Source organism: Pinus tabuliformis, chromosome 6, assembly GCF_031772625.1.
Source record: "Pinus tabuliformis cultivar Carrire ecotype Pingquan chromosome 6, CPIR1, whole genome shotgun sequence".
Classification (NCBI taxonomy): Eukaryota; Viridiplantae; Streptophyta; class Pinopsida; order Pinales; family Pinaceae; genus Pinus; species Pinus tabuliformis.
The window spans coordinates 557134713-557142262 of record NC_142292.1 but is presented as its reverse complement, the minus strand read 5'-3'; positions in this window follow the sequence as shown (position 1 = coordinate 557142262).

Sequence of the window (7550 nt, the reverse complement as noted above, 5' to 3'; positions counted from 1 at the left end):
TACATGTGGAAGAAAGCTGCTAAACCTGAAGCTGCAACTGTAGATCCAAACTTTGACAAGAATTGACCATCTAACCTCTTCTGAACTACGTTGTAGGTCCATCTGGACCTCCTCTAAAGGCTGCATTTTTTGGTGGTGGAATAAGGCCGATCCGACGATCGGTTTGCGAGATATCGACTGCCCTAGTTTTGATGATGAAGTCACTAATGCTGATGCTGCTGATCTAGGGTTTTCTACTGCTGATATAAATAAGATTTATTGTACTATTTCTCTCTGCTGAATTATTGATGATAAAAGAAGATTTGATCAAAGGGTTTCCCCACACATTGTGGGGTTTGTCCCTGGCTAGCCGCCACATCTTGTGTCTCTTGTCTTGGCTTGTTTTTTGTTGATCGTTTAATGTTCTATCTGCACTTTACTTATGCACATGTGATTGCTAATATATGAATAATAATAAGAAAGAAAAGTAAATTTCTCTAAGCATAGAACATTCCATAACTTAACATGGGATCAGAGCTTAGGTGAAGACAAAGCCCGAGCAAGAGCAAGAGAAATCACCAAAGAGAAGATTGGCAAGGCGATGCTAAAAGAACTATGGGGTCCTCATCACTCTTTCCTACCGAGGACAAGCTCCGTGAGAAAGCTGACTATCACGGATGGAAGATGTCTATTGATCTAACCTTAGAAGATCAAGGAGTGTTGGACCATGTGAGAAGCAATAGTGTTGAGCCTCAATCAAATGCATCTGTTGCTGCCACGAAAAAATGGAAAACCCGAGAAGTCAAAACAAAGAAGATCATCCGGGACTCTATCGACAAGTGCTTGGTGGCCTACATCTCTGACTTGAACACCTCCAAGGAAATATACAATACTCTGGTGAATTTATTTAAATTTAATTATGCAAATCAATTTTTGTTTCTTAGAAATAAGCTGAAGGAAATTAAGAAGGGTAAAGATGACAGTATGCAAGCATACTTCTTAAGAATCACCGAGATCAGGAATGATCTCCTATCTATTGGGGAGACTATTATTGATAGCGAAATGGCACTCACGACTCTTGGAGGATTACCATATGAATGGTACGTGTTCAGGACTACTCTTCTGAACAATAATGTAATTCCTGGTTTCGAGGAATTAATGGCTAGATGCATCCAAGAAGAAACAAGGGTGGAAGAGCAAGAAATGCCCATGCCTAAAGGTCCTCCTGCTGCCTTTTCTTCTCATGCTAAGAAAAGAAACACTTCCAGGACTAAATCCAAAGGAAAGGTTGGACCTAAGGGTGGACGAAAAGGACGATGTTACATTTGCAACAAAGTAGGTCACTATGCAAGGGAGTGCCCTGATAGAAAGGACTCACAGCGGGACGATGATGAAAATCCCTCTCATGGCAATCAAAGGAATGCAAATTCAATAGAAAAGGTAAAAGGAGTGTTGGGAATCAAGGAAGAGGACAACCATTCAAGAAGGCTAGAAATTCCAGGATGTATTAAATGTGCCTGACCTAAAAAAAAAAGAACCTGGTGTCCATCTTGGCAATGGAAGACAAAGGCTACAAGGTAACCTTCAGCGATGGAAAGGTACGTATATGGAAAAATAATGTTAAAGATGCCTTTACTCTTAGGTTTCGTGTTGATTCATTATATGAGGTCGGTGGAAGTTCGCTAGGTGTCATGTCTTATGACACATCTCTTCAGTCTGAACTTTGGCATTGAAGGTTTTCCCACCTTCATTATAAAGCTCTACTCGATGTAAGACAAACGGTGACAGGGATGCCCGAATTCCGAGTAGAGAAAGAAGGTGTATGTCCAGGATGTGCCGAAGGAAAGCTCAAAAGCGGACCATTCCCCTCAAGCCCAAGCAAGACCTTTGATATATTACAGCTGGTTCACTCAAGCATATCTGAGTCTGGCATTAAGAGGGAGACTACTACACCACATACTCCTGAGCAGAATGGTGTGGTGGAAAGGAAGAACCGTACGATTGTAGAAGTTTTCTGTGCCATGCTCCATGATCAAATACTTCCGAAGTTTCTATGGGTAGATGATGTAACAATTCCTAATGTGGAGGAACCCATGGATCCTATTTATCCAACTGCCTTCCTCTTCTAGGAAGAGGCCTTCATGGCTTAGGGGGCTACTTGATGATGCTGAAGGACATGCTGCACCCCGAGGAACCTTCCGTGAAAGTAGGAAACCTAACAGGTATCAAGGATACCTGACTATCATGAGCACGATCATACAAAATGAGCCTTCATAATTCTTTGATGTTGTCAAGCATCAAGTATGGAAGGATGCTATGACCGAAGAATATGAGTCTATTATGAAGAATGATGTTTGGGAAGTAGTTCCTAGACCCTAGGACAAGACAGTTGTCACTTCAAAATGGCTTTACAAGATAAATCATGCAGCAAATGGAAGTACGGAAAGGTATAAGGCTCGTTTTGTTGCTCGCGGTTTCTCTTAGAAGGAAGGTATAGACTATGATGAGATATTTGCACCTATTGCCAGATATACGACCATCCTCTTGATCATAGCCCTTGCGGCTTCACAAGGAAGGAACATACATCAGATGGATGTCAAGACCACATTCTTGCATGGTTCAATCAAAGAAGAGGTCTACATAGAGCAACCCGAAGGATTTGAGATTTATGATCGAAATATCATGTATGCAGGTTGAGGAAAGCTCTCTATGGGCTAAAGCAAGCACCTTGAGCATGGTATGAGAGGATCGATAGCTACTTGATGAAGTTGAGATTCACTAGGAGTGAAGCCAATCCTAACCTTTAATTTAAGGTTGAAGATGACAAGCGTCTCATACTGGTGCTGTATGTAGATAACCTCTTCCTAACAGGCATAGACCCTCTTATTCACAAATGTAAGAGGGAGTTGCCTTCTGAATTTGAAATGAAGGATCTAGGACTGATGCATTATTTCCTAGGACTTGAAGTATGGTAGAAGCCAGGGGAAATTTTGCTATCTCAAGGAAAATATGTGGTGAAGATATTGGAAAGATTTGGTATAATAGACTGCAAGCCTGTAACTACCCCGATGGAGCTTGACTTCAAGAAGTTAAGCGGTAGTGCTGTTGGACTTGTTTTACGAAATGCTACCGAGTATCGGCAACTCGTCGGAGCATTAATGTTCTTAGTGAACTCCTGTCTAGACATATGCTTTGCAGTCAACACATTGAGTCAACATATGGTTGAACCTCACAACATACATTGGATTGGTGCCAAGAATCTTTTGAGATATCTTCGTGGCACAATCATTTATGGGTTAAGATACACTGCTGGAGATGTGAGACTACTTGGATATACTGATGCTGATTGGGCAGGCAATGTGGAGGACTGTAAGAGCACTTTTGGGTGCTGTTTCTCCTTGGTATCTGCTTCGATCTCTTGGATGAGCAGGAAGCAAAAGTTGGTGGCTTTGAGCACCACTGAAGCAGAATATATTGCTGCTAGCATGGCCTCCTGTGAAGCAGTCTGGTTGCGAAAGCTCTTCAGTGAGTTGTTTGGATTTACATTGGATACCACCATGATCCTATGTGACAACCAGAGTGGGATTCGTTTGTCAAAGAATCTCGTATTTCATGATTTCTCCAAGCATATCGATATCAGGTATCACTATATTTGAGGTATGGTGCAGCGGGGAGCTATAAGGCTCCAACATATTGGTACAGATGAACAGGTCGCCGACATTCTGACAAAGCCCTTAGGGAAAGTTAAATTCCTGACTTTCTAAGAACAACTTGATGTTGTTCAAAGGCCCTCAGATGAGGGTCCTGTATGATGCATTGGGCTCTGGGAGCTCCGGGGGGGTGCGGGGTGTTAGGATATTCCGACACATAGGAAATAGTTAAGTACAACTTGGTCTAGTTTAGAGTTAGGTATAGAGTTAGGTAAAGTGTGTTTCTTTACCGTTGTACATTTTGTAACTTACAATCTGACGGTCATGATATGTAGTGATCCGACGGTTCACTCTCTCCTCGGTATTACCGACACTTGATCCGTGGCTTGACACCCGATTGGTCCATGAGTTCTATTTAAAGTGCATGGAGGGTCATTGTTCGGGTAATCCGTGCATGAGAGAAGCTTATGTAAATTTTCATTCTTTGATTAATAAATTGCCTGTAGTAGCCACGTTGGCGCAGGCCGTGGACTGTTTCCCTCTTTGAGGGTTTTAACCACGTCAAAAATACTGGTGTATTGATCTGTGATCTGGTTGTGAGCAGTGTCCTTTTGGTGTTCTTTCTGAGGAAATTACCCTGCAAATTCCTACACGGGGTACTTCTTGGAGTGACATATGACCACAGGGTGACTCACTATCCCTTGGTGGTGTACATGTACACCCCGTGGCGAATATGTAGCAAGATGATTGGTTCTCCTGTGAGGTCTGGATGATGTGTTCTCCGTGATGACTATGTAGCAGGATGATTGGTTCTCCTGTGAGGTCTGGATGATGTGTTCTCCGTGATGACTATGTAGCAGGATGATTGGTTCTCCTGTGAGTTCTGGATGATGTTTTCTCCATGACGACTATGTAGCAGGATGATTGGTTCTCCTATAAGGTCTGGATGATGTGTTCTCCATGACGATTATGTAGCAAGATGATTAGTTCTCTTATGAGGCCTGGATGATGTGTTCTCCATGGTGATTGTGTAGCAAAATGATTAATTCTCCTATGAGGACTGGATTGATTAAGTTCTCATGTCAAGGCATCCTACCCATGCAGTCAGGGACTCATGGGAAGTACCTCTCATTAGATCAATGAGCAGGGAAATGAAGTTAGGGACAATAGTAGTACCGATGGACGCGTCGCTGTATCTACCATACTCCCTACGCTAGGATGACCTTCATTGATTTAGGATCAATGATATTGGTTTGGGACTAGTGGTAGGAGTTGTACCCACTATGACGCTGACTTCGGGTCAGTTGGGATTGGTCTGGGACCAGTGGTACATACTCTGAGACTAACCTCGGGTCAGTGCAGTACTGGTCTGGGACCAGTGAGAGTGGTACATACTACGACGTTGACTTCAGTTCGGTTGAGACTGGTTTGGGACCAGTGGTACACTGTCTGAGACTGCAATACTGGTCTGGGACCAGTGGTAGGTGTGGTACATACTATGATGCTGACTTCGGGTCGGTTGAGACTGGTCTGGGACCAGCGGTACGCACTCTGAGACTGACTTTGAGTCAGTGGAGGATGATACTGGTCCAGGACTAGTGGTACATACTCTGACACTGACTTTGAGTTAGTATGATACATCGTCGATCATTTATTCTTCTTCATAATTCAGACAAAAGTAGAGCAGAACAGAACAACGTAGAGCAGAGCAGTACAAATCAGTACAGGGTAGAACAAGACAAAGCATAACAGGCAGAATAAAGCAGAGCAGGGCAAGGGTCAGGTTGTACAAGGCAGTGCATTTGATGGATGAATAGTAGCAACCGACAAATAGATTGCAGATGGAGTTCTCCCTAGTTGAGAGGGAGTGTTAAAATTGGAAACTAGGGCCAAACTCCATGTGGGTCATCTTATTCATCGCTGATAATATTTTTATTAGATTCCTCTCATCAAGAGGTGTAGGATTGATCTAAAGATCATCCGATTCCGATAAGTATTTATGGAGATATGAATTTATTTTTGATTATGGAATTATTATCAAGCCCACCTACAACTCATGTAGGCTCAAAAGCCCAATAGTCGCATTTATTCAAACATCAACAATTGTGTATATACAGGAAGAATTTTCCTCATTTCTACTAACTCATCTCATCACATCTCTCTCTCTCCTGCGCAAAAAACAGGCTCTTCTTTACTGCGCAGAAAAGAGACTCTCTCTCACACATGTGGAAGAAAGCTGTTGAACCTGAAGATGCAACTGAAGATCCAAACTTTGACCAGCGTTGACCATCAAACCTCCTCTTTTGAACTGTGTTGTAGGTCCATGTGGACCTCCTCTGAAGGTCGCATTTTTTTGTGGTGGAATCAAGTTGATCCGATGGTCGGTTTGCGAGATATCGACTGCCCTAGTTTTGATGATGAAGCCGCTAATGCTGATGCTGCTGAACTAGGGTTTGCTACTGCTGATATAAATCAGATTTATTGTACTATTTCTCTCTGCTGAATTATTGAAGATAAAAGAAGATTTGATCAAAGGGTTTCCCCACACATTGTGGGGTTTGTCCCTGGCTAGTCGCCACATCTTGTGTCTCTTGCCTTGGCTTGTTTTCTATTGATCGTTTAATGTTCTATCTTCACTTTACTTATGCACATGTGATTGCTAATCTATGAATAATAATAAGAAAGAAAAGTAAATTGCTCTGAGCATAGAACATACCATAACTTAACATCTATGTTGGTCTTCTAGTGCTGTCCCCGACTCTCTGTTCCGTACCTGCTGCCTCTTGCTGCTCTCCAGACCACTAGTTCGAATTTCTCAGCTAACCCCGCTCCAAAAATTGAACTGACTAGTCTCCCTCAGTGTGTTCTCCAACTGACCCTCAAGCCTCTTCTTATATTTTCCCTGTTGGTCCTTCAACGACCGACATTAAATCTCTGATCAACGGCTAAGATTAGATTTGGCTTGATCCATGACTTTTGGAATCTTCTAACCTAGTTTTATATTAATACCCATTAATATTTTATTTCTCCTAAGTTTAGACTTAGGAACTCCATTAAAAATATTAATTATTTTAATATCTCCTAAAGTGGTTAGAATCTGCCCAAACCATTTCTGAGTCTTGGAGATCTCATGTGCTTTAGCCTCTTCACCAATTTTCATGGCTAGAGAACATCCGATGCTACCCCAAATCAACACTCCTTTTTAGCGAGGATTGTGATCTAGTAATACTCCATACTGAGCATCACTCTAACTACACGGCATCGGTACCTGTGCCGATGCTAAGCCTCCCTGAACAACATCCTCTACATTGCTGCATCCTGTACTGCTACCCATGGCTCTGCCTTTGCCACTGCTGCATTCGTACGTCAGCTCCCTCTGCATCCGTTTTGCTGCTGGTCCTTTCTCCCAACATTGCATCTACACTGCAACTCTCTCTGCATCCCTACTGCTATTGGTCGTTCTTCCCAACACTGCATCTGCACTGCAATATTCTTCCCAACATCTGCACTGAAATGGATTCTTTATCATCCCCATCTTTTCCCTAAAATAATCAAACTTTGTTCTTCCAAGGGCCTTGGTGAGGATGTTTGCCACCTGTTGTCCTGTAGGAGTGTAGCTCAACTGTACAGCTCCTCGTTGGACATAGTCTCTAACAAAGTGACACCGGATATCAATATGCTTTGACCGATCGTGAAACACTATATTCTCAGAGAGCTTGATGCAACTCTGATGATCACACATGATCCTGATCACCTCCATATTTCTTCTGAATAGGTTCACAAGTAGTTTTTTGAGCCATATGGCCTTGCATGAAGCTGTGCTTTGAGCCATATATTTTGCCTCAGTTGAGCTCAGAGCTACAGACTTCTGTTTCCTACTGCCCCAAGAGGTCATTTCTGATCCAATGTTGAAACAATACC